The following is a 25,611-nucleotide window of genomic DNA, read 5'->3' on the forward strand; positions in this document are numbered from 1 at the left end:
TTCAAGTTTTAGTTATCGATTAATGACTTTTTACCCTTCTTTGGTGCCTTGGACATGAGCTAGGACCTTATGATCTTGTATGACAGTAGGACTAGCAGCCGCGTTGGACGGGAGAATGTGAAAAGTGTTCGTATGTATAAATACCTCAGAAATCCGTCCGTTTTCGTCATTTGTTATCGAATCGACTTAAAGCCAGATCGTCACATTGGCCGCCCTTCTCTCTGAAACGGTTACATTTATCGTCTGCAAAGCTATGTCGCGTGCTGCGGTATGCGGGGACACTAAAAGCACTATAGTAGAACACAGAATAAGCTTCTAAGTTGATGTAATAGCCAATAAGAAGCAGTAAAATTCAAGTTGTAGTTATCGATTATTTTATTTTTACCCTTCTTTGGTGCCCTGGACATGAGCTAGTACCTTAAGATTTAGCATGAACACAGGAGGACTAGCAGCCGCGTTGCACGGGAGAATGTGAAAAAGGTTCATATGTAGTAAAAACCTGAGAAATCCGTTCGTTTTCGTCATTTCTTATCAAATCGACTTAAAGCCAGATCGTCACATTGGTCGCTCTTCACTCTGAAACGGTTACATTTATCGTCTGGAAAGCTATGTCGCGTGCTACGGTATGCGGAGACACTAACAGCACCATAGTAAAACACAGATGAAACTTCTAAGTTGATGTAATAGCCAGTAAGAAGTAGTACAATAACGTTTTAGATATCGATTATTGACTTTTTAGCTGGCTTTGGGGTCTTGGACATGAGCTAGGACCTTAAGACTTTGCATCAAAGGAGGACTAGCAGCTGCGTTGCACGGGAGAATGTGAAAAGTGTTCATATGTAGTAAAAACCTGAGAAATCCGTCCGTTTTTGTCATTTCTTATCAAATCGACTTAAAGCCAGGACGTCACATTGGACGCTCTTCTCTCTGAAAAGGTTACATTTATCGTCTGCAAAGCTATGTCGCGTGCTGCAGTATGCGGAGACACTAACAGCACCATAGTAGCACACAGATGAAAGTTCCAAGTTGATGTAATTGCCAGTAAGAAGTAGTGCAATAACGTTTTAGATATCGATTATTGACTTTTTAGCTGGCTTTGGGGAATTGGACATGAGGTAGGACCTTAAGATTTTGCATCAAAGGAGGACTAGCAGCTGCGTTGCCCGGGAGAATGTGAAAAGTGTTCATATGTAGTAAAATCCTGAGAAATCCGTCCGTTTTCATAATTTCTTATCAAATCGACTTAAAGCCAGGTCTTCATATTGGTCGCTCTTCTCTCTGAAACGGTCACATTTATCGTCTGCAAAGCTATGTCGCGGGCTGCGGTACGCAGAGACACTAACAGCACCATAGTAGAACACTGATGAAAGTTCTAACTTGATGTAATAGCCAGTATGTAGTAGTACAATAACGTTTTGGATATCGACTATTGACTTTTTAGCTGGCTTTTGGGTCTTGGACATGAGCTAGGAACTTAAGACTTTGCATCAAAGGAGGACCAGCAGCTGCGTTGCACGGGAGAATGTGATAAGTGTTCATATGTAGTAAAAACCCGAGAAATCCGTTCGTTTTCGTCATTTCTTATCAAATCGACTTAAAGCCAGATCATCATATTGTTCGCTATTCTCTCTGAAACGGTTACATTTATCGTCTGCAAAGCTAAGTCGCGTGCTGCGGTATGCGGAGACACTAACAGCACTATAGTAGAACACAGATGAAACTTCCAAGTTGATGTAATAGCCAGTACGAAGTAGTACAATAACGTTTTAGATATCGATTATTGACTTTTTAGCTGGCTTTGGGGCCTTGGACATGCGATAGGACCTTAAGATTTTGCATCAAAGGAGAACTAGCAACTGCGTTGCACGGGAGAGAGTGAAAAGTGTTCATATGTATTAAGAACCTGAGAAATCCGTCCGTTTTCGTCATTTCTTATCAACTCGACTTAAAGCCAGATCGTCACATTGGTCGCTCTTCTCTCTGAAACGGTTACATTTATCGTCTGCAAAGCTATGTCTTGTGCTGCGGTTTGCGGAGACACTAACAGCACCATAGCAGAACAGTGATGAAACTTCTAAGTTGATGTAATAGCCAGTAAGAAGTAGTACAATAACGTTTTAGATATCGATTATTGACTTTTTAGCTGGCTTTGGGGTCTTGGACATGAGCTAGGACCTTACGACATTGCATCAAAGGAGGACTAGCAGCTGCGTTGCATGGGAGAATGTGAAAAGTGTTCATATGTAGTAAAAACCTGAGAAATCCGTCAGTTTTCGTCATTCCTTATCAAATCGACTTAAAGGCAGAACGTCACATTCGCCGCTCATCTCTTTGAAACGGTTACATTTATCGTCTGCAAAGCTATGTCGCGTGCTCCGGTATGCGGAAACACTAACAGCGCCATAGTAGAACACAGATGAAACTTCTATGTTCATGTGATAGTCAGTAAAAAGTAGTAAAATAACGTTTTATATATCGATTATTGACTTTTTATTTGGCTTTGTGGCCTTGGACATGACCTAGGTCCTTCAGATATTGCATCAAAAAAGGACTAGCAGCTGCGTTGCACGGGAGAATGTGAAGATTGTTCATATGTAGTAAAACCTCAGAAATCCGTCCGTTTTCGTCATTTCTTATCAAATCGACTTAAAGCCAGATCGTCACATTGGTCGCTCCTCTCTGAAACGGTTACATTTATCGTCTGCAAAGCTATGTCGCGTGCTGCGGTATGCGGAGACACTAACAGCACCATAGTAGAAAACAGATGAAACTTCTAAGTTGATGTAATAGCCAGTAAGAAGTAGTACAGTAAAGTTTTAGATATCGATTATTGACTTTTTAGCTGGCTTTGGGGCCTTGGACATGACCTCCGACCTTAAGACTTTGCATCAAAGGAGGACTAGCAGCTGCGTTGCACGGGAGAATGTGAAAAGTGTTCATATGCAGTAAAAACCTGAGAAATCCGTCCGTTTTCGTAATTTCTTATCAAATCAACTTAAAGCCAGGACGTCACATTGGACGCTCTCCTCTCTGAAAAGGTTACATTTATCGTCTGCAAAGCTATGTCGCGTGCTGCGGTATGCGGAGACACTAACAGCACCATAGTAGAACACAGATGAAACTTCCAAGTTGATGTAATTGTCAGTAAGTAGTGGTACAATAACGTTTTAGATATCGATTATTGACTTTTTAGCTGGCTTTGGGGAATTGGACATGAGCTAGGACCTTAAGATTTTGCATCAAAGGAGGACTAGCAGCTGCGTTGCCCGGGAGAATGTGAAAAGTGTTCATATGTAGTAAAATCCTGAGAAATCCGTCAGTTTTCGTCATTTCTTATCAAATCGACTTAAAGCCAGGTCATCATATTGGTCGCTCTTCTCTCTGAAACGGTCACATTTATCGTCTGCAAAGCTATGTCGCGTGCTGCGATATGCAGAGACACTAACAGCACCATAGTAGAACACTGATGAATCTTCTAAGTTGAAGTTATAGCCAGTAAATGTAGTACAATAACGTTTTAGATATCGATTATTGACTTTTTAGCTGGCATTGGGGTCTTGGACATGAGCTAGGACCTAAAGACTTTGCATCAAAGGAGGACTAGCAGCTGCGTTGCACGGGAGAATGTGAAAAGTGTTCATGTGTAGTATAAACCTGAGAAATTCATCCGTTTTCGTCATTTCTGATCAAATCGACTTAAAGCCAGATCGTAACATTGGTCGCTCTTCTCTCTGAAACGGTTACATTTATCGTCCTCAAAACTATGTCGCGTGCTGCGGTATGCGGAGACACTAACAGCACCATAGTAGAACACTGATGAAAGTTCTAACTTGATGTAATAGCCAGTAAGAAGTAGTACAATAACGTTTTAGATATCAACTATTGACTTTTTAGCTGGCTTTGGGGCCTTTGACATGAGCTAGGACCTTAAGATTTTGCATCAAAGGAGAACTAGCAGCTGCGTTGTACTGGAGAAAGTAAAAAGTGTTCATATGTATTAAGAAACTGAGAAATCCGTCCGTTTTCGTCATTTCTTATCAAATCGACTTAAAGTGAGATCGTCACATTGGTCGCTCTTCTCTCTGAAACGGTTACATTTATCGTCTGCAAAGCTATGTCGCGTGCTGCGGTATGCGGAGACACTAACAGCACGATAGTAGAATACTGATGAAACTTCTAAGTTAATGTAACAGCCAGTAAGAAGTAGTGCAATAACGTTTTAGATATCGATTATTGACTTTTTAGCTGGCTTTGGGGTCTTTGACATGAGCTGGGACCTTAAGACTTTGCATCAAAGGAAGACTAGCAGCTGCGTTGCACGGGAGAATGTGAAAAGTGTTCATATGTAGTAAAAACCTGAGAAATCCGTCCCCTTTCGTCATTTCTTATCAAATCGACTTAAAGCCAGATCGTCACATAGGCCGCTCTTCTCTCTGAAACGGTTACATTTGTCGTCTGCAAAGCTATGTCGCGTGCTGCGGTATGCGGAGACACTAACAGCACCATAGTAGAAAACAGATGAAACTTCTAAGTTGATGTAACAGCCAGTAAGAAGTAGTACAATAACGTTATAGATATCGATTATTGACTTTTTAGCTGGCTTTGGGGTATTGGACATGAGCTAGGACCTTAAGACTTTGCATCAAAGGAAGACTAGCAGCTGCGTTGCACGGGAGAATGTGAAAAGTGTTCATATGTAGTAAAAACCTGAGAAATCCGTCCCCTTTCGTCATTTCTTATCAAATCGACTTAAAGCCAGATCGTCACATTGGTCGCTCTTCTCTCTGAAACGGTTACATTTATCGTCTGCAAAGCTATGTCGCGTGCTGCGGTTTGCGGAGACACTAACAGCACCATAGTTGAAATCAGATGAAACTTCTAAGTTGATGTGACAGCCAGTAAGAAGTAGTACAATAACGTTGTAGATATCGATTATTGACTTTTTAGCTGGCTTTGGGGTATTGGACATGAGCTAGGACCTTAAGACTTTGCATCAAAGGAGGACTAGCAGCTGCGTTGCACGGGCGAATGTGAAAAGAGTTCATATGTATTAAAAACCTGAGAATCCGTCCGTTTTCGTCATTTGTTATCGAATCGACCTAAAGCCAGATCGTCACACTGGCCTCTCTTCTCTCTGACACGGTTAAATTTATCCTCTGCAAAATTATGTCGCGTGGTGCGGTGTCAGGAGAGACTAAAAGCATCATAGTAAAACACAAATGAACCTTCTAAGTTGATGTAATAACCAAGAAGAAGTAGTAAAACTAAAGTTTTAGCTATCGATTATTGACTTTTTAGGTGGCTTTGGTGAGTTGGACATGAGATGGGACCTTAAGATTTTGCATGAAAGGAGGACTAGCAGCCGCGCTACACGGGTGAATGTGAAAAGTGTTCATATGTGGTAAAACCTGAGAAATCCGTCCGTTTTCGTCATTTGTTATCGAATCGACTTAAAGCCAGATCGTCACATTATCCGATCTTCTCTCTGAAACGATTACATTTATCGTCTGCAAAGCTATGTCGCGTGCTACGTTATCCGGAGACACTAAAAGCATCATAGTAAAACACAGATGAACCTTCTAAGTTGATGTAATAGCCAGTAAGAAGTAGTACTATTCAAGTTTTTGTTATCGATTATTGACGTTTTACCATTCGTTGGTGCATGGACATGAGCTAGGACCTTAAGATTTTGCATGAAGGGACGTCTAGTGGCCGCGTTGCAGGGGAGAAAGTGACAAGTTTGCAAATGTAGTAAAAATCTGAGAAATTCGTCCGTTTCCGTCATTTGTTTTCGAATCGACTTAAATCCAGATCGAATCATTGGCCGCTCTTCTCTCTGAAACGATTACATTTATCGTCTGCAAAGCTATGTCCGGTGCTGCGGTATACGGAGACACTAAAAGCACCATAATACAATACAGATGAACCTTCTAAGTTAATGTAATAGCCAGTAAGAAGTAGTACAATTCAAGTTTAAGTTATAGATTATTGAATTTTTAGCCGGCTTTGCTGCCTTTGACATGAAATAGGACCTTAAGATTTTGCATGAAAGGCAGGACTAGCAACCGCGTTGCACAGGGGAATGTGAAAAGTTTTCATATGTAGTAAAAACCTGATAAATCGGTTCGTTTTCGTGATTTGTTATCGAATAGACTTAAATCCAGATCGCCACATTGGCCGCTCTTCTCTCTGAAACGGTTACGTTTTGTCATCTGCAAAGCTATGTCGCGTGCTGCAGTATCCGGAGACACTAAAAGCAGCATAATAGAGCACAGATGAAGCCTCTAAGTTGATGTAATACCCAGTAGGAAGTAGTACAATTCAAGTATTAGTTATCGATTACTGACTTTTTACGCTTCTTTGGAGCCTTGGACTTGAGGTAGGACCTTAAGATTTTGCATGAAGGGAAGTCTATCAGCCCCGTAGCACGGAAGAAAGTGAAAAGTGTTGATACATAGTAAAAACCTGATAAATCTGTTCGTTTTCGTCATTTGTTATCGAATCGACTTAAATCCAGATCGCCACATTGGCCGCTCTTCTCTCGGAAACGGTTACATTTATAGTCTGCAAAGCTATGTCGCGTGCTGTGGTATCCGGAGACACTAGAAGCACCATAGTAGAACACAGATGAACCTTCTAAGTTGATATAATAGCCAGTAAGAAGTAGTACAATTCAAGTTTTAGTTATCGATTATTGAGTTTTTAGCCAGCGTTGGTGTCTTGGACATGAGCTAAGACTTTACGATTTTGCATGAAAGGAGGACTAGCAACCACGTTGCACGGACGAGTGTGAAAAGTGTTCATATGTAGTAAAAACCAGAGAAATCCGTCCGTTTTCGTCATTTGTTATCGAATCGACTTAAAGCCAGATCGATACATTGGGCGCTCTTCTCTCTGAAACGGTTACATTTATCGTCTGCAAAGCAATGTCTCGCGTTTCGGTATCCGGAGATACTAATAGCACCATAGTGGAACACAGATGAAACTTATAAGTTGATGTAATAGCCAGTAAGAAGTAGTACAATTCAGGTTTTAGTTTTCGATTATTGACTTTCTAGCAGGCTTTGGTGCCTTGGACATTTGGTAGGACCTTAGGATTTTGCATGAAAGGAGGACTAGCAGCCGCGGTCCTCGGGCGAATGTGAAAAGTGTTCATATGTAGTAAGAAACTGAGAATCCGTCCAATTTCGTCATTTGTTATCGAATCGACTTAACACCAGATCGTCTTATTGGCCGCTCTTCTCTCTGAAACGGCTACATTTATCGTCTGCAAAGCTATGTCGCGTGCTGTGGTATGCGGCGACACTAAAATCACCATAGAAGAATACAGATGAATCTTCTAAGTTTATGGAATAGCCAGTAAGAAGTAGTAGAATTCAAGTTTTAGCTATCGATTATTGACTTTTTACCCTTCATTGGCGCTTGGACATGAGTTATGGCCTTAAGATATTTCATGAAGGGAAGGCTAGTGGCCACAATGCACGGGAGAATGTGAAAAGTGTTCATATGTAGTAAAAATCTGAGAAATTCGTCCGTTTTCGTCATTCGTTATCGAATCGACCTAAATCCAGATCGACACATTTGCCGCTCTGCTCTCTGGAACGATTACATTTATCGTCTGCAAAGCTATGTCGCGTGCTGCGGTATGCGGAGACACTAAAACCATTATAGTAGTACACAGATGAAGCTTCTAAGTAATGTAATAGCCAGTAAGCAGTAGTACAATTCAGGTTTTAGTTATTGGTTATTGACTTTTTAGCACGCTTTGGAGACTTGGACATTTGCTGGAGCTTAGGATTTTGCATGAAAGGATGACTAGCAACTGCGTTGCACGGGAGAATACGATAAGCGTTCATATGTAGTAAGAAACTGAGAAATCCGTCCGTTTTCGTCATTTGTTATTGATTCGACTTAAATCCAGATCGACACATTGGCCGCTCTTCTCTCTGAAAGGATTACATTTATCGTCTGCAAAGCTATGTCACGTGCTACGTTATCCGGAGACACTAAAAGCATCAGAGTAAAACACAGATGAACCTCGTAAGTTGATGTAATAGCCAGTAAGAAGTAGTACTATTCAAGTTTTTGTTATCGATTATTGACTTTTTACCATTCTTTGGTGCTTCGACATGAGCTAGGAAATTAAGATTTTGCATGAAGGGAAGTCTAGTGGCCGCGTTGCAGGGGAGAATGTGAAAAGTGTTCATACGTAGTAAAAATCTGAGAAATTCGTCCGATTTCGTCATTTGTTATGGAATCGACTTAAAGCCAGATCGTACAATTGGCCGCTCTTCTCTCTGAAACGGTTACATTTATCGTCTGCAAAGCAATGTCTCGTGTTTCGGTATCCGGAGATACTAATAGCACCATAGTAGAACACAGATGAAACTTATAAGTTGATGTAATAGCCAGTAAGAAGTAGCAGAATTCAGGTTTTAGTTATCGATTAGTGACTCTTTAGCAGGCTTTGGTGCCTTGGACATTTGCTAGGACCTTAGGATTTTGCATGAAAGGAGGACTAGCAGCCGCGGTCCTCGGGCGAATGTGAAAAATGTTCATATGTAGTAAGAAACTGAGAAATCCGTCCGTTTTCGTCATTTGTTATCGAATCGACTTAACACCAGATCGTCTTATTGGCCGCTCTTCTCTCTGATACGGCTACATTTAGAGTCTGCAAAGCTATGTCGCGTGCTGTGGTATGCGGCGACACTAAAAGCACCATGGAAGAATACAGATGAAACTTCTACGTTTATGTAATAGCCAGTAAGAAGCAGTAGAATTAAAGTTTTAGCTATCGATTATTGACTTTTTACCCTTCTTTGGCGCTTGGACATGAGCTAGGACCTTAAGATTTTGCTTGAAGGAGGACTAGCAGCCGCGTTGCACGGGAGAATGTGAAAAGTGTTCATATGTAGTAAACACCTGAGAAATCCATCCGTGTTCCTCATTTGTTATCGAATCGACTTAAAGACACATCGTCACATTTAACGCTCTTCTCTCTGAAACGGTTACATTTATCGTCTGCAAAGCTATGTCACGTATTGCGGTATGCGGTGAGGCTAAAAGCAAACATAATAGAACACAGAAGAAGCTTCTAAGTTGAAGTAATAGCCAGTAAGAAGCAGTACAATTCAAGTATTGGTTATCAATTATTGATTTTTAGCCGGCTTTGGTTCCTTAGACATTACGTGGAACTATAAGATTTTGCATGAAAGGAGGACTAGCAGCCGCGTTGCACGGGAAAATGTGAAAAGGGTTCATATGTAGTGAAAACCTGAGAAATCCGTATGTTTTCTTCAATTGTTATCGAATCGACTTAATGCCAGATCGTTACATTGGCCGCTCTTCCCTCAGATACCGTTATATTTATCGTCTCCAAAGATAAGTCGCGAGCTACGTAATGCGGAGACACTAAAAGCAATATACTAGAACACTGATGAAGCTTCTAAGTTGATGTCATAGAAAGTAAGAAATAGTACAATTCAAGATTTAGTTATCGATTATTGACTTTTTAGCCGGCTTTGGTGCCTTTCACATGAGGTAGCACTATACGATTTTGCATGAAAGGAGGACTAGCAGCCGCGTTGCACGAGCGAATGTGAAAAGTGTTCATATGTAGAATAAAACCTGAGAAATCCGTCCGTTTTCGTCATTTGTTATCGAATCGACTTAAATCCAGATCGTCACATTTTCCGCTTTTATCTCGGAAACGCTTACATTTATCGTCTGCAAAGATATGTCGCGTGCTGCGGTATGCGGAGATACTGAAAGCACCATAGTAGAACACAGAAGAAGCTTCTAAGTTGATGTAATAGCCAGTAAGAAGTAGTACAATTCAAGTTTTAGTTATTGATTATTGACTTTTTAGCCAGCTTTGGTGCCTTGGACATTAGCTAGGACCTTGAGATTTTTCGTGAAAAGAAGACTAGCAACCACGTTGCAAGGGACAATGTGAAAAGTGTTCATATGTAGTAAAAACCTGAGAAATCCGTCCGTTTTCGTCATTTGTTATCGAATCGACTTAAATCCAGATCGACACGTTGGCCGCTCTTCTCTCTGAAACGGTTACATTTGTCTTCTGCAAAGCTATGTTGCGTCCTGGGGTATGCGGCGACACTACAAGCACCATTGTAGAACACAGATGAAGCTCTTAAGTTGATGTAATAGACAGTAAGAAGTCATACAATGCAAGTTTTAGTTATCGATTTTTCACTTTTAGCCGCCTTTGGGGCCTGGGTATGGGCTACGTCTATACGATTTTGCATGAAAGGAGGACTAGAAGCCGCGTTGCACGGGCGAATGTGAAAAGTGTTCATATGTAGTAAAAACCTGAGAAATCCGTCCGGTTTCGTTATTTGTTATCGAATCGACTTAAAGCCAGATCGATACGTTGGCCGCTCTTCTCTCTGAAACGGCTACATTTATCATCTGCAAAGATATGTCGCGTGCTGTGGTATGCGGCGACACTAAAAGCACCATAGAAGAATACAGATGAATCTTCTAAGTTTATGGAATAGCCAGTAAGAAGTAGTAGAATTCAAGTTTTAGCTATCGATTATTGACTTTTTACCCTTCTTTGGCGCTTCGACATGAGTTAGGGCCTTAAGATATTTCATGAAGGGAAGGCTAGTGGCCACGATGCACGGAGAATGTGAAAAGTGTTCATATGTAGTAAAAATCTGAGAAATTCGTCCGTTTTCGTCATTCGTTATCGAATCGACTTAAATCCAGATCGACACATTTGCCGCTCTTCTCTCTGGAACGATTACATTTATCGTCTGCAAAGCTATGTCGCGTGCTGCGGTATGCGGAGACACTAAAACTATAATAGTAGTACACAGATGAAGCCTCAAAGTTGATGTAATAGCCAGTAAGAAGTAGTACAATTCAAGTTTTCGTTATCGATTATACTTTTTAGCCGGCTTTGGTGCAATTGCGTGAGCTAGGACCTTAAGATTTTGTATGAAAGGAGGACTAGCAGCCGCGTTGCACGAGCGAATGTGAAAAGTGTTCATATGTAGTACAAACCTGAGAAATCCGTCCGGTTTCGTTATTTGTTATCGAATCGACTTAAAGCCAGATCGATACATTGGGCGCTCTTCTCTCTGAAACGGTTCCATTTATCGTCTGCAAAGCAATGTCTCGTGTTTCGGTATCCGGAGATACTAATAGCACCATAGTAGAACACAGATGAAACTTATAAGTTGATGTAATAGCCAGTAAGAAGTAGTACAATTCAATTTTAGTTATTGATTATTGACTTTTTAGCCGGCTTTGGTGCCTTGGACATGAGCTAGGACCTTAAGATTTTGCATGAAAGTAAGACTAGCAGTCACGTTGCATGGGAGAATGTGAAAAGTGTTCATATGTAATAAAAACCTGAAAAAGTCGGATCGACTTAATTCCAGATCGACACATTGGCCGCTCTTTTCTCTGAAACGGTTACGTTTTGTCGTCTGCAAAGTTATGTCGCGTGCTGCGGTATGCGGAGACACTAAAAGCAGCATAGTAGAGCACAGATGAAGCCACTAAGTTGATGTAATAGCCAGTAAGAAGTAGTACAATTCAAGTTTTAGTTATCGATTACTGCCTTTTTACCCTTCTTTTGAGCATTGCACTTGAGGTAGGACCTTAAGATTTTACATGAACGGAAGTCTATCAGCCCCGTAGCACGGGAGAAAGTGAAAAGTGTTCATATATGGTAAAAACCTGATAAATCCGTTCGTTTTCGTCATTTGTTATCGAATCGACTTAAATCCAGATCGCCACATTGGCCGCTCTTCTCTCGGAAACGGTTACATTTATAGTCTGCAAAGCTATGTCGCATGCTGTGGTATCCGGAGACACTAAAAGCACCATAGTAGAACACAGGAGAAGCTTCAAATTTGATGTAATACCCAGTACGAAGAAGTACATTTCAAGTTTTAGTTATCGATTATTGAGTTTTTATCCAGCGTTGGTGTCCTGGACATGAGCTAAGACTTTACGATTTTGCATGAAAGGAGGACTAGCAACCGCGTTGTACGGGCGAGTGTGATAAGTGTTCTTATGTAGTAAAAACCTGAGAAATCCGTCCGTTTTCGTCATTTGTTATTAATTCGACTTAAATCCCGATCGACACATTGGCCGCTCTTCTCTCTGTAACGGTTACATTTATCGTCTGCAAAGCTACGTCGAGTGCTGCGGTATGCGGAGATACTGAAAGCACCATAGTAGAACACAGATGAATCTTTTAAGTTGATGTAATGCCAGTAAGAAGTAGTACAATTCAAGTTTATTTATCGATTATTGACTTTTTAGCCGGCTTTGGTGCACTGGACATGAGCTAGGACTTTAAGATTTTGCATGAAAGGAGGACTAGCAGCCGCGCTGCACGGGCGAATGTGAAAAGTGTCATATGTAGAAAAAACCTGAGAAATCCGTCCGTTTTCGTCATTTGTTATCGAATCGACTTAAATCCAGATCGTCACATTGGCCGCTTTTCTCTCGGAAACGCTTACATTTATCATCTGCAAAGCTATGTCGCGTGCTGCGGTATGCGGAGATACTGAAAGCACCATAGTAGAACACAGAAGAAGCTTCTAAGTTGATGTAATAGCCAGTAAGAAGTAGTACAATTCAAGTCTTAGTTATTGATTATTGACTTTTTAGCCGGCTTTGGTGCCTTGGACATGAGTTAGGACCTTAAGATTTTGCATGAAAGGAAGACTAGCAGCCACGTTGCAAGGGACAATGTGAAAAGTTTTCATATGTAGTCAAAACCTGAGAAATCCGTCCGTTTTCGTCATTTGTTATCGAATCGACTTAAATCCAGATCGTCATATTCACCGCTCTTCTCTCTGAAACGGTTACATTTATCGTCGGCAAAGCTCTGTCGACTGCTGCGGTATGCGGAGACACTAAAAGCACCATAGTAGAACACAGAAGAAGCTTCTAAGTTGATGTAATAGCCAGTAAGATGTAGTACTATTCAATTTTTGTTATCGATTATTGACTTTTTACCATCCATTGGTGCTTCGACATGAGCTAGGAAATTAAGATTTTGCATGAAGGGAAAACTAGTGGCCGCGTTGCAGGGGAGAATGTGAAAAGTGTTCATATGTAGTAAAAATCTGAGAAATTCGTCGGTTTTCGTCATTTGTTATCAATTCGACTTAAAGCCACATCTTCACATTGGCCGCTCTTCTCTCTGAAACGATTACATTTATCGTCTGCAAAGCTATGTCGCGTGCTACGTTATCCGGAGACACTAAAAGTACCATAGTAGAACACAGATGAAGCTTATAAGTTGATGTAATAGCCAGTAAGAAGTAGTACAATTCAAGTTTTGTTACCGATTATTGACTTTTTACCCTTCTTTGGTGCTTGGACATGAGTTAGGACCTCAAGATTTTGCATGAAGGGAAGTCTAGTGGCCGCGTTGCAGGGGAGAATCTGAAAAGTGTTCATGTGTAGCAAAAACCTGAAAAATTTGTCCGTTTTCGTCATTTGTTATCGTATCGAATTAAAGCCATATCGTCATATTAGCCGCTCTTCTCCCATAAACGGTTACATTTATCGTCTGCAAAGCTATGTCGCGTGCTGCGGTATACGGAGACACTAAAAGCACCATAGTAGAACACAGATAAAGCTTCTAAGTTGATGTAATAGCCAGTAAGAAGTAGTACAATTCAAGATTTAGTTATCGATTATTGACTTTTTAGCCGGCTTTGGTGCCTTTCACATGAGGTAGGACTATACGATTTTGCATGAAAGGAGGACTAGCAGCCGCGTTGCACGAGCGAATGTGAAAAGTGTTCATATGTAGTAAAAACCTGAGAAATCCGTCCGTTTTCGTCATTTGTTATTAATTCGACTTAAATCCCGATCGACACATTGGCCGCTCTTCTCTCTGTAACGGTTACATTTATCGTCTGCAAAGCTACGTCGAGTGCTGCGGTATGCGGAGATACTGAAAGCACCATAGTAGAACACAGATGAATCATTTAAGTTGATGTAATGCCAGTAAGAGGTAGTACAATTCAAGATCATTTATCGATTATTGACTTTTTAGCCGGCTTTGGTGCACAGGACATGAGCTAGGACTTTAAGATTTTGCATGAAAGGAGGACTAGCAGCCGCGTTGCACGGGAAAATGTGAAAAGGGTTCATATGTAGTGAAAACCTGAGAAATCCGTATGTTTTCTTCAATTGTTATCGAATCGACTTAATGCCAGATCGTTACATTGGCCGCTCTTCCCTCAGATACCGTTATATTTATCGTCTCCAAAGATAAGTCGCGAGCTACGTAATGCGGAGACACTAAAAGCAATATACTAGAACACTGATGAAGCTTCTAAGTTGATGTCATAGAAAGTAAGAAATAGTACAATTCAAGATTTAGTTATCGATTATTGACTTTTTAGCCGGCTTTGGTGCCTTTCACATGAGGTAGCACTATACGATTTTGCATGAAAGGAGGACTAGCAGCCGCGTTGCACGAGCGAATGTGAAAAGTGTTCATATGTAGAATAAAACCTGAGAAATCCGTCCGTTTTCGTCATTTGTTATCGAATCGACTTAAATCCAGATCGTCACATTGGCCGCTTTTATCTCGGAAACGCTTACATTTATCGTCTGCAAAGATATGTCGCGTGCTGCGGTATGCGGAGATACTGAAAGCACCATAGTAGAACACAGAAGAAGCTCTTAAGTTGATGTAATAGACAGTAAGAAGTCATACAATGCAAGTTTTAGTTATCGATTTTTGACTTTTAGCCGCCTTTGGGGCCTGGGTATGGGCTACGTCTATACGATTTTGCATGAAAGGAGGACTAGAAGCCGCGTTGCACGGGCGAATGTGAAAAGTGTTCATATGTAGTAAAAACCTGAGAAATCCGTCCGGTTTCGTTATTTGTTATCGAATCGACTTAAAGCCAGATCGATACGTTGGCCGCTCTTCTCTCTGAAACGGCTACATTTATCGTCTGCAAAGATATGTCGCGTGCTGTGGTATGCGGCGACACTAAAAGCACCATAGAAGAATACAGATGAATCTTCTAAGTTTATGGAATAGCCAGTAAGAAGTAGTAGAATTCAAGTTTTAGCTATCGATTATTGACTTTTTACCCTTCTTTGGCGCTTCGACATGAGTTAGGGCCTTAAGATATTTCATGAAGGGAAGGCTAGTGGCCACGATGCACGGAGAATGTGAAAAGTGTTCATATGTAGTAAAAATCTGAGAAATTCGTCCGTTTTCGTCATTCGTTATCGAATCGACTTAAATCCAGATCGACACATTTGCCGCTCTTCTCTCTGGAACGATTACATTTATCGTCTGCAAAGCTATGTCGCGTGCTGCGGTATGCGGAGACACTAAAACTATAATAGTAGTACACAGATGAAGCCTCAAAGTTGATGTAATAGCCAGTAAGAAGTAGTACAATTCAAGTTTTCGTTATCGATTATACTTTTTAGCCGGCTTTGGTGCAATTGCGTGAGCTAGGACCTTAAGATTTTGTATGAAAGGAGGACTAGCAGCCGCGTTGCACGAGCGAATGTGAAAAGTGTTCATATGTAGTACAAACCTGAGAAATCCGTCCGGTTTCGTTATTTGTTATCGAATCGACTTAAAGCCAGATCGATACATTGGGCGCTCTTCTCTCTGAAACGGTTCCATTTATCGTCTGCAAAGCAATGTCTCGTGTTTCGGTATCCGGAGATACTAATAGCACCATAGTAGAACACAGATGAAACTTATAAGTTGATGTAATAGCCAGTAAGAAGTAGTACAATTCAATTTTAGTTATTGATTATTGACTTTTTAGCCGGCTTTGGTGCCTTGGACATGAGCTAGGACCTTAAGATTTTGCATGAAAGTAAGACTAGCAGTCACGTTGCATGGGAGAATGTGAAAAGTGTTCATATGTAATAAAAACCTGAAAAAGTCGGATCGACTTAATTCCAGATCGACACATTGGCCGCTCTTTTCTCTGAAACGGTTACGTTTTGTCGTCTGCAAAGTTATGTCGCGTGCTGCGGTATGCGGAGACACTAAAAGCAGCATAGTAGAGCACAGATGAAGCCACTAAGTTGATGTAATAGCCAGTAAGAAGTAGTACAATTCAAGTTTTAGTTATCGATTACTGCCTTTTTACCCTTCTTTGGAGCATTGCACTTGAGGTAGGACCTTAAGATTTTACATGAACGGAAGTCTATCAGCCCCGTAGCACGGGAGAAAGTGAAAAGTGTTCATATATGGTAAAAACCTGATAAATCCGTTCGTTTTCGTCATTTGTTATCGAATCGACTTAAATCCAGATCGCCACATTGGCCGCTCTTCTCTCGGAAACGGTTACATTTATAGTCTGCAAAGCTATGTCGCATGCTGTGGTATCCGGAGACACTAAAAGCACCATAGTAGAACACAGGTGAAGCTTCAAATTTGATGTAATACCCAGTACGAAGAAGTACATTTCAAGTTTTAGTTATCGATTATTGAGTTTTTATCCAGCGTTGGTGTCCTGGACATGAGCTAAGACTTTACGATTTTGCATGAAAGGAGGACTAGCAACCGCGTTGTACGGGCGAGTGTGATAAGTGTTCTTATGTAGTAAAAACCTGAGAAATCCGTCCGTTTTCGTCATTTGTTATTAATTCGACTTAAATCCCGATCGACACATTGGCCGCTCTTCTCTCTGTAACGGTTACATTTATCGTCTGCAAAGCTACGTCGAGTGCTGCGGTATGCGGAGATACTGAAAGCACCATAGTAGAACACAGATGAATCTTTTAAGTTGATGTAATGCCAGTAAGAAGTAGTACAATTCAAGTTCATTTATCGATTATTGACTTTTTAGCCGGCTTTGGTGCACTGGACATGAGCTAGGACTTAAAGATTTTGCATGAAAGGAGGACTAGCAGCCGCGCTGCACGGGCGAATGTGAAAAGTGTCATATGTAGAAAAAACCTGAGAAATCCGTCCGTTTTCGTCATTTGTTATCGAATCGACTTAAATCCAGATCGTCACATTGGCCGCTTTTCTCTCGGAAACGCTTACATTTATCATCTGCAAAGCTATGTCGCGTGCTGCGGTATGCGGAGATACTGAAAGCACCATAGTAGAACACAGAAGAAGCTTCTAAGTTGATGTAATAGCCAGTAAGAAGTAGTACAATTCAAGTCTTAGTTATTGATTATTGACTTTTTAGCCGGCTTTGGTGCCTTGGACATGAGTTAGGACCTTAAGATTTTGCATGAAAGGAAGACTAGCAGCCACGTTGCAAGGGACAATGTGAAAAGTTTTCATATGTAGTCAAAACCTGAGAAATCCGTCCGTTTTCGTCATTTGTTATCGAATCGACTTAAATCCAGATCGTCATATTCACCGCTCTTCTCTCTGAAACGGTTACATTTATCGTCGGCAAAGCTCTGTCGACTGCTGCGGTATGCGGAGACACTAAAAGCACCATAGTAGAACACAGAAGAAGCTTCTAAGTTGATGTAATAGCCAGTAAGATGTAGTACTATTCAATTTTTGTTATCGATTATTGACTTTTTACCATCCATTGGTGCTTCGACATGAGCTAGGAAATTAAGATTTTGCATGAAGGGAAAACTAGTGGCCGCGTTGCAGGGGAGAATGTGAAAAGTGTTCATATGTAGTAAAAATCTGAGAAATTCGTCGGTTTTCGTCATTTGTTATCAATTCGACTTAAAGCCACATCTTCACATTGGCCGCTCTTCTCTCTGAAACGATTACATTTATCGTCTGCAAAGCTATGTCGCGTGCTACGTTATCCGGAGACACTAAAAGTACCATAGTAGAACACAGATGAAGCTTATAAGTTGATGTAATAGCCAGTAAGAAGTAGTACAATTCAAGTTTTGTTACCGATTATTGACTTTTTACCCTTCTTTGGTGCTTGGACATGAGTTAGGACCTCAAGATTTTGCATGAAGGGAAGTCTAGTGGCCGCGTTGCAGGGGAGAATCTGAAAAGTGTTCATGTGTAGCAAAAACCTGAAAAATTTGTCCGTTTTCGTCATTTGTTATCGTATCGAATTAAAGCCATATCGTCATATTAGCCGCTCTTCTCCCATAAACGGTTACATTTATCGTCTGCAAAGCTATGTCGCGTGCTGCGGTATACGGAGACACTAAAAGCACCATAGTAGAACACAGATAAAGCTTCTAAGTTGATGTAATAGCCAGTAAGAAGTAGTACAATTCAAGATTTAGTTATCGATTATTGACTTTTTAGCCGGCTTTGGTGCCTTTCACATGAGGTAGGACTATACGATTTTGCATGAAAGGAGGACTAGCAGCCGCGTTGCACGAGCGAATGTGAAAAGTGTTCATATGTAGTAAAAACCTGAGAAATCCGTCCGTTTTCGTCATTTGTTATTAATTCGACTTAAATCCCGATCGACACATTGGCCGCTCTTCTCTCTGTAACGGTTACATTTATCGTCTGCAAAGCTACGTCGAGTGCTGCGGTATGCGGAGATACTGAAAGCACCATAGTAGAACACAGATGAATCATTTAAGTTGATGTAATGCCAGTAAGAGGTAGTACAATTCAAGATCATTTATCGATTATTGACTTTTTAGCCGGCTTTGGTGCACTGGACATGAGCTAGGACTTTAAGATTTTGCATGAAAGGAGGACTAGCAGCCGCGCTGCACGGGCGAATGTGAAAAGTGTCATATGTAGAAAAAACCTGAGAAATCCGTCCGTTTTCGTCATTTGTTATCGAATCGACTTAAACCCAGATCGTCACATTGGCCGCTTTTCTCTCGGAAACGCTTACATTTATCGTCTGCAAAGCTATGTCGCGTGCTGCGGTATGCGGAGATACTGAAAGCACCATAGTAGAACACAGAAGAAGCTTCTAAGTTGATGTAATAGCCAGTAAGAAGTAGTACAATTCAAGTCTTAGTTATTGATTATTGACTTTTTAGCCGGCTTTGGTGCCTTGGACATGAGTTAGGACCTAAAGATTTTGCATGAAAGGAAGACTAGCAGCCACATTGCAAGGGACAATGTGAAAAGTGTTCATATGTAGTAAAAACCTGAAAAATCCGTCCGTTATCGTCATTTGTTATCGAATCGACTTAAATCCAGATCGTCACATTGGCCGGTCTTCTCTCTGAAACGGTTACGTTTATCGTCTGCAAAGCTATGTCGCGTGCTTCGGTATGAGGAGACACTAAAAGCACCATAGTAGAACACAGATGAACCCTCTAAGTTGATGTAATAAACAATAAGAAGTACTACAACTCAAGTTTTAGTTATCGAGTGTTGACTTTTTACCCGGTTTGGTGCCTTGGACATGAGCTACGACTCTACGATTTTGCATGAAACGAGGACTAGCAGCCGCGTTGCACGGGAGAATGTGAAAAGTGTTCATATGTAGTAAAAACCTGATAAATCCGTCCGTTTTCGTCATTTGTTATCCAATCGACTTAAAGCCAGATCGTCACATTGGCAGCTCTTCCCTCTGAAAGGGTTACATTTATCGGCTGCTAAGCTATGTCGCTGGATGCGGTATGCGGAGTCACTAAAATCACCGTAGTAGAACAGAGAAGTAGCTTCTAAGTTGATGTAATACCCAGTAAGAAGTAGTACAATTCAAGTTTTAGGTATCGATTATTGACTTTTTAGCCGGCTTTGGTGCCTTGGACATGAGGTGGAACCTTAAGATTTTGCATGAAAGGAGGACTAGGAGCCGCGTTGCACGGGAGAATGTGAAAAGGGTTCATATGTAGTAAAAACCTGACAAATCCGTCCGTGTTCGTCAATTGTTAACGAATCGACTTAAAGCCAGATCGTCACAGTGGCCGCTCTTCCCTCTGAAACGGTTACATTTACCCACTGCAAACCTATGTCGCTGGGTGCGGTATGCGGAGACACTAAAAGCACCATAGTAGAACACAGTAGAAGCTTCTAAGTTGATGTAATATGTAGTAAGAAGTAGTACAATTCAAGTTTTAGTTTTCGATTATTGACTTTTTAGCCGGCTTTGGTGCCTTGGGCATGAGCTAGGACCTTAAGATTTTGCATGAAAGGAGGACTAGCAGCCGCGTTGCACGGGAAAATGTGAAAAGTGTTTATATGTAGTAAAATCCTGAGAAGTCCGTCCGTTTTCGTCATTGTTGTCAAATCGACATAAAGCCAGATCGTCACATTGGCCGCTTTTCCCTCTGAAACGGTTAATTTTACCGTCTGCAAAGCTATGTCGCGTGCTGCGGTATGCGGAGACACTAAAAGCACCATAGTACAACACTGAAAATACTTCTAAGTTTATGTAATACCCAGTAAGAAGTAGTACAATTCACGTTTTAGCTATCGATTATTGACTTTGTAGCCGGCTTTGGTTCCTTGGGCATGAGCTAGGACCTTAAGATTTTGCATGAAAGGAGGACTAGCAGCCGCGTTACTTGGGTGAATGTGAAAAGTGTTCATATGTAGTGAAAACCTGAGAAATCCGTGTGTTTTCCTCAATTGTTGTCGAATCGACTTAAAGCATGATCGTCACATTGGCTGCTCTTCTCTCTGAAACGGTTGTACTTATCGTCTGCAAAGCTATGTCGCGTGCTGCGGTATGCGGAGACACTAAAATCACCATAGTAGAACACAGATGAGGCTTCTAAGTTGATGTAATAGCCAGTAAGAAGTAATACAATTCAAGTATCAGGTATCGATTATTGACTTTTTAGCTGGCTTTGGTACCTTGGACATGAGCTAGGACCTTAAGATTCTGCATGAAAGGAGGACTAGCAGCCGAGATGCATGGGAGAATGTGAATAGTGTTCATCTGTAGTAAAAAAATGAGAAATCCGTCCGTTTTCGTCAGTTGTTATCGAATCAACTTGAAGCCAGATCGTCATATTGCCCGCTCTTCTCTCTGAAACGGTTGTACTTATCGTCTGCAAAGCTATGTCGCGTGCTGCGGTATGCGGAGACACTAAAAGCACCATAGCAGAACACAGATTAAGCTTCTAAGTTGATGTAATAGCAAGAAAGAAGTAGTACAATTCAAGTTTTAGGTATCGATTATTGACCTTTTAGCTGGCTTTTGTGCCTTGGACATGAGCTAGGACCTTATGACTCCGCATGGAAGGAGGACTAGCAGCCGCGTTGCACGGGAGTATGTGAAAAGTGTTCATATGTCGTAAAAACCTGAGAATTTCGGCCGTTTTCGTCATTTGTTATCGAATCGAGTTAAAGCCAGGACGTACATTCGCCGCTCTTCTCTCTGAAACGGTTACATTTGTCGTCTGCAAAGCTATGTCGCGTGCTGCGGTATGCGGAGACACTAAAAGCACCATAGTAGAACACAGATGAATCTTCTAATTTGATGTAACAGCCAGTAAGAAACACTAAAATTCAAATTTTAGTTATCGATTGTTGACTTTTACTTTTCTTTGATGCCTTGGAAATGAGCTAGCACTTTACGATTTTGCATGAAGGGAAGTGTAGCAGCCGCTTTGCACGGGAGAATGTGAAAAATGTTCATATATAGTAAAACCTATGAAATCCCTCCGTTTTCGTCATATGTTATCGAATCGACTTAAAGCCAGATCGTCACTTTGTCCGCTCCTCTCACTGAAACGGTTTATTTATCGTCTGCAAAGCATGTCGTTGGGTGCAGTATGCATAGACACTTAAAGCACCATAGTACAACACAGGAGAAGCTTCTAAGTTAATGTAATAGCCCGCACGAAGTAGTACAATTCAAAGTTTTCGTTATCGATTATTCACTTTTTAGCCGGCTTTGGAGCCTTGTACATGAGCTGGGACATTAAGATTTTACATGAAAGGAGGAGTATTAGCCGCGTTGCACGGGTAAATGTAAAAAGTGTTCATATGTTTTAAAAACCTGAGAAATCCGTCCATTTTCGTCATTTGTTATCGAATCGACTTAAAGCCACATCGTCATATTGGCTGCTCTTCTCTCTGTAACGGTTACATTTATCGTCTGCAAAGCTATGTCACGTATTGCGGTATGCAGTGACGCTAAAAGCAAACATAATAGAACACAGAAAAAGCTTCTAAGTTGAAGTAATAGCCAGTAAGAAGCAGTGCTATTCAAATATTGGTTATCGATTAATGATTTTTAGCCGGCTTTAGTTCCTTGGATATGAGGTGGAACCATAAGATTTTGCATGAAAGGAGGACTAGCAGCTGCGTTCCACGGGAAAATGTGAAAAGGGTTCATATGTAGTGATATCCTGAGAAATCCGTATGTTTTCGTCAATTGTTATCGAATCGACTTAAAGCTAGATCGTTACATTGGCCGCTCTTCCCTCTGAAACCGTTACATTTATAGTCTCCAAAGATATGTCGCGAGCTACGTAATGCGGAGACACTAAAAGCACTATACTAGAACACAGACGAAGCTTCTAAGTTGATGTTATAGCCAGTAAGAAGAAGTGCAATTCAAGTATTCGTTATCGATTATTCAATTTTCACCCGGCTTTGGTGCCTTGTACAGCGGCTGGGACATTAAGATTTTGCATGAAAGGAGGACTATTAGCCGCATTGCACGGGAGAATGTGAAAAGTGTTCATATGTTGTAAAAACCTGAGAAATCCGTCCGTTTTCGTAATTTGTTAATTTGTACATTGGCCGCTCTTCTCTCTGAAACGGTTATATTTACCGTCTGCAAAGCTATGTCGCGTGCTGTGGTATGCGAAAACACTAAAAGCGCCATAGTAGAATACAGAAGAAGCTTCTAAGTTGATGTAAGAGCCAGTATGAAACAGAACAATCAAGTTTTAGTTATCGATTATTGACCTTTTACACTTCTTTGGTGCTTTGGACATGAGCTAGGACCTTAAGATTTTCATTAAAGGAGGACTAGCAGCCGCGTTGCTCGGCAGAATGGGAAAAATGATCATATGTAGTAACAACCTGAGAAATCCGTCCGTTTTCGTTATTTGTTATCGAATCGACTTAAAGCCACATCGTCACATCGGCCGCTCTTCTCTCTGAAACGATACATTTGTCGTCTGCAAAACTAGGACGCGTGCTGCAGTAAGCGGAGACACTAAAAGCACCGTAGTAGAACACAGAAGAAAAATCTAAGTTGATGTAATAGACAGTAAGAAGTAGTACAATACACGTTTTAACTATCGATTATTGCCTTTTGAGCCGGCTTTGGTGCCTTGGACATGAGATAGGACCTTATGATTTTGCATGAAAGGAGGACTAGCAGCCGCGTTGCACGGGAAAATGTGAAAGTGTTCATATGTAGAAAAAACCTGAGAAATCCGTCCGTTTTCGTCATTTGTATTCGAATCGACTTAAAGCAAGGCTGTTACATTGGCCGCTCTTCTCTCTGAAACGGTTACATTCATCTTCTGCAAAGGTATGTCGCGTGCTGCGGTAAGCGGAGACACGAAAAGCACCATAGTAGAACACAGAAGAAAAATCTAAGTTGATGTAATAGCCAGTAAGAAGTAGTACAATTCACGTTTTCGTTATCGATTATTGACTTTGTAGCTGGCTTTGGTGCCTTGGACATGAGCTAGGACCTTAAGATTTTGCATGAAATGAGGACTAGCAGCTGCGTTGAACGGGAAAATGTGAAAAGTGTCCATTTGTAGTTATAAAGTGAGAAATTCGCCCGTTTTCGTCATTTGTTATCAAATCCACTTTAAGCCAGATCGTCATAGAGGCCGCTCTTCTCTCTGAAACGGTTACATTCAGCGTCTGCAAAGCACTGTCGCTGGGTGCGGTAAGCGGAGACACTAAAAGCACCATTGTAGATCACAAAAGAAGCTTCTAAGTTGATTTAATAGCCAGTAAGAAGTAGTACAATTCAAGTTTTAGTTATCGATTATTGACTTTTTAGCCGGCTTTGGTGCCTTGGACATTTGCTAGGACTTTACGATTTTGCATTATGGAAGGTGTAGCTGCCGCGTTGCACGGAAGAATTTGAAAAGTGTTCATATGTAGTAAAAACCTGAGAAGCCCGTCCGTTTTCGACTTAAAGCCTGATCGTCACATTGGCCGCTCTTCTCTCTGAAACGGTTGTACTTGTCGTCTGCAAAGCTATGTCGCGTGCTGCGGTATGCGGAGACACTAAAAGCACCATAGTAGAACACAGAAGAAACTTCTAAGTTGATGTAATAACCAGTAAGAATTAGTACAATTCACGGTTTAGTTATCGATTATTGACTTTTTAGCCGGCTTTGTTGCCTTGGACATGAGCTAGGACCTTAAAATTTTGCGTGAAAGGCGGACTAGCAGCTGCGTTGCACGGTAAAATGTGAATAGTGTCCATATGTGGTTATAACATGAGAAATCAGTCCGTTTTCGTCATTTGTTATCGAATCGACTTAATGTCAGATCGTCTCATTGGCCGCTCATCACTCTTAAACGGTGAAATATATCGTCTGCAAAGCAATGTCGCGTTCTGCGGTATGCGGAGACACTAAAACCACCATAGTAGAACACAGACGAAGCTTCCAAGTTGATGTAATAGGCAGTAAGAAGCAGTACAAATCAAGTTTTAGTGATTCTTATTGACTTTTTAGCCGGCTTTGGAACCTGGGACATGAGCTAGAACCTTAAGATTTTGCATGAAAGGAGAACTAGCAGCTGCGTTGCTCGAGAAAATGTGAAAAGTGTTCATATGTAAATAAAACATGAGAAATTCGCTAGTTTTCGTCATTTGTTATCAAATCGACTTTAAGCCAGATCATCACTTTGGTCGCGCTTCTCTCTGAAACGGTTACATTTATCGTCTGCAAAGCTATGTCGCGTGCTGTGGTTTGCGGATACACTAAAAGCACCATAGTAGAACATAGAAGAAGCTTCTAAGTTGATGTAATAGTCAGTAAGAAACAGTACAATTCAAGTTTTGTTATCGATTATTGAACTTTTACCCTACTTTGGTGCCTTGGACATGAGCTAGGACCTTTAGATTTTGCTTGAAAGGAAGACTAGCAGCCGCGTTGCACGGGAGAATGTGAAAACTGTTCATATATAGCAAAAACCTGAGAAATCCGTCCGTTTTCTTTATTTGTTATCGATTCGACTTAAAGCAAGGTTGTTACATTGGCCGCTCTTCTCTCTAAAAAGGTTACATTTATCTTCTGCAAAGCTATGTCGCGTTGTGCCATATGCGGAGACACTAAAAGCACCATAGTGGAACACAGAAGAAGCATCTAAGTTGATATAATAGCCATTAAGAAACAGTACACTTCAAGTTTTGTTATCGATTATTGAACTTTTACCCTAATTTGGTGCCTTGGACATGAGCTAGGACCTTAAGATTTTGCTTGAAAGGAAGACTAGCAGCCGCGTTGCACGGGAGAATGTGAAAAGTGTTCATATGTAGCAAAAACATGAGAAATCAGTCCGTTTTCGTCATTTGTTATCCAATCGACTTAAAGTCAGATCGTCTCATTGGCCGCTCATCACTCTTAAACGGTGACATATAACGTCTGCAAAGCTATGTCGCGTGCTGCGGTATGCGGAGACACATAAAGCACCATAGTAGAACATAGAAGAAGCTTCTAAGTTGATGTAATAGCCAGTAAGAAACAGTACAAATCAAGTTTCGTTATCGATTATTGAACTTTTACCCTACTTTGGTGCCTTGGACATGACCTAGGACC

This window comes from Schistocerca gregaria, unplaced genomic scaffold (genome assembly GCF_023897955.1).
Source record: "Schistocerca gregaria isolate iqSchGreg1 unplaced genomic scaffold, iqSchGreg1.2 ptg000198l, whole genome shotgun sequence".
Taxonomy (NCBI): Eukaryota; Metazoa; Arthropoda; class Insecta; order Orthoptera; family Acrididae; genus Schistocerca; species Schistocerca gregaria.